This window comes from Schistocerca gregaria, unplaced genomic scaffold, assembly GCF_023897955.1.
Source record: "Schistocerca gregaria isolate iqSchGreg1 unplaced genomic scaffold, iqSchGreg1.2 ptg000100l, whole genome shotgun sequence".
Taxonomy (NCBI): Eukaryota; Metazoa; Arthropoda; class Insecta; order Orthoptera; family Acrididae; genus Schistocerca; species Schistocerca gregaria.
The window spans coordinates 2,249,845-2,253,089 of NW_026061715.1; the positions used below are offsets into that span (position 1 = coordinate 2,249,845).

General features: G+C 42.7%; 1 non-coding gene across 1 annotated transcript; it reads right to left on the reverse strand.

Annotated features, from left to right (window-relative positions):
- Window positions 1–2,564: 2,564 nt before the first annotated feature.
- On the reverse strand, window positions 2,565–2,639 carry Trnat-ugu (transfer RNA threonine (anticodon UGU)). The gene has a single exon. It is a non-coding gene; the product is annotated as a tRNA-Thr (tRNA).
- Window positions 2,640–3,245: the final 606 nt, after the last annotated feature.

Here is a 3,245-nt window from a genome sequence, read left to right on the forward strand (position 1 = left end):
AACGACGAACGAATATCAATATAACCTGTACGCTTTTCAAAGCTGTTATCCATGAAAAAGCTAAACCACGTATCGCGAACAAAATACTATTTAACACCGAAACAATGATATTAGCTGACAATGGGCACAGACTTTAGTCAATGGGCACTGTTGAAAATTTGTGCCAGACCAGGATTAGCACCCGAGTCCCCTGGTTACTAGGGAGAGGCAATGATCTCTGTGTCCGAATTACACAGTGGTCAACAGAATATCACGAACTGCCCGAGCATGCCGTTCGTTAGATCCAAATTCTCAATTTCTCCATAGACTGCTAATGCACTGCTCCTTGAACATAATCCTCCTCCCCTTAATTATACAGTACATGGCCAAAAAAACAGACACCGAATATATGCAAACTTGGCCTTACGAACATTGCAGACGTCGTCTATGTAACACACGTCAAACTTCAAAGAATTTACCAATTCGTTGCATTGTTTACTATAGACCACAAATCAAGTAACGTAAAAAAAGCACTGCGTCTATTGAGATCATGATTCAGAGTTTTAAAAAAACTAATATGTCGCCTACATATTACAGTTTCTGCCAAAAGAGGAGAACCATTATTTTCCCACAAAAGGAAATCTAGTTAAAATGACGCTTCTATTTCGGTTAGTTTATGCGGTTACTAAAATTTGCTGTGAAAGTTACATAGTGGACTCTACCCTCCCCCCACCAGAAACGTAGTTATCGTGGCTGTTGTGAGACTTTTGTACACAGTTAGAGAAAGTGTGTTAAATGTGGCGCGGACGGAAACACTAGGCTACGCTACAGGGCAATCTGCTCGCACAACGTTTAGTCGGCATTCATAATCGTTGGCGTAAACAACTCTCAATCAAATTACCACCTTCCAACCTAACTTAGATCTCGGGCTACACTACCAATCGGCCTGTCATCACAACCAAATATTCATTGAGTGGGGGTGGGGGGATTTCCTGTATCTCTAGGAAAAACTGTCAGTTTTGTCAGACTCAACAGCAAGATTTACCAATGGTAAACACTTTTTAGACGGCTCGTAATTTTAGAATAGTCCTCTTCGTCTTACTTGGCATAAATTGTTCGCTGGCGTCCCAGCAGCTAGCTCCCTCAGTGTCTGCTTCTGCCATCGCACCACGCCAGTCTGCTGTTGTCCTAGCAGACCGAACGCACCGCACATCCGACACCTTCGGAACCACTCACTGGCCAGTTAGCAACTGAGCGGAACACTGTTTACATCGTGAAAGGAAAACTATGCAAAGATGTACACTTAAATGGCACGACTGAGTAGCACACACACAGTAATATCTGAGGAATGTCCTTCGACACGCGCAGAACGAAAGTCTTCTCGCGAACGTACAGCGTCTCTGAAAAAAAATCTAGTGACTATATTCCGGCGTTACGGCCAGGTTCTCATACAAATGAGCAAAAAAGGGTAAATTTGAAATTTTTTTTTGAGACAATGAAAATACATTCGAACGATCTGTTTGGGAATTACGAGTGACAATACTATGAGCTTAATTTTAGATTTTCAGTAAAACATGGCGCCCGTAATTATGATTTGATCAAGGGCTTGCGAGACTGGAGTACGCAGAGTGCGTGCAGTGTGGCACCTCAGATGTTACCTGAATTCAAAAATGGGTAACATCAGTTGATACTACATTATTTCTCTGAACTTGAAAATGGATAACATCAGTCGATAATACATAAAATTAATGGGAGCGTATACCTAACCGCAATGAAACAACCTTAAATTTAACGATACAGTGCTAATTCGAACTTTGAGTTCGATTTTGAGGGGTTTGTTTCACTCCTTATGCCTACACAAAAATTAGTTAATATTAACAAATGTCATATTATAGCTATAAGTTCCTAAGAAAAGTGTTTACTTTTAGGGGTCAGAGGTAGAAGTTAAGAGATCGAACCACTTTTAATTTATGCTGCATGCCGTTCTGAGAAAATCGTTACTCGAAAAAAAAAAGTGTTCAAAGTTTAGGGAAAACATTTAGTTATATTATTACTTCGATTTGCATGAACTGAGTGTTACACATATATTCTTAATGTCGCTGAAAACGAATCTGAAGTCAGATTTTCAATATTCAAAACAGCTAATCCAATACGGAGGGCAAACGATTATGTTTTGACCAATTTTTACCAAAAATGTATTTTCGTTATTTACGTTTAGTCTGCAATTCAAGGAGTATTTATCAGCCCTTCCTCTACCTCTGATTGTTCCTAGACAGCAACTTCCTGTTCTTCTTGGCAGGAGAAGCCGATCTGTCTAAGCTGGATATGCAGCACTCGGCAGCCTGCACTTGATATTCGTCCGTATTTTCGGTGAGTATGTTTGCATGCATTCTGCAGTATGAATCCTTTTGAGCACGTGCGACACGGGACGAGTTATCATCTACATCTATATGGATACCCTGCAAAACACATTTAAGTGCCTGGCAAAGGGTTCATCGAATCACCTACACAACTGATAATTAATTGAAACCCTCAGCTGCCGACAGGTGTTGTTGATATACTTCGATGGGGACAGCTGAAAAGTGTGCCGCTACTGGGACTCGAACCCAGGATCTCCTGCTTACAAGGCAGACGCTCAATCCATCTGAGCTATCGAGGGCACAAATGAACAGCACGACTGCAGGAATTTATCCCTCGCACGCTTCCCGTGAGACTCACACCCCGAACCGCCCACAATCCGATTACGTAATGTACTTAATAGGTATTTGTCCATCCACTCATTACTGGCTCACACTAAGGTGACGATTCCCGTAAGATTTCCGGTAGCCTGTGCGCATTCGCACAGACGAAGGTCAATGGCTGGGTGACGTTTAACCATAGATATGAAGATAGTAACTGTTCTAGAAAGAACAGGCGCCACTGACGACCTTGCAGCTCTTCTAGAATACATGATAGACCGGCCGATGTGGCCGAGCGGTTGTAGGCACTTCAGTCGGGAGCCACGCGACCGCTACGGTCGCAGGTTCAAATCCTGCCTCGAGCATGGATGTGTGTGATGTCCTTAATTTAGTTACGTTTAAGTCGTTCTAAGTTCTAGGAAAATGATGACCTCAGATGTTAAGTCCCAAAGTGCTCAGAGCCATTTGAACCATCAGTCCGTATGTTTGCACACTACTTACAGTAACTTATGCTAAGGACAACACACACACAACCATGCCCGAGGGAGGACTCGAACCTCCAACGGGGGGAGCCGCGCGAACCGTGAC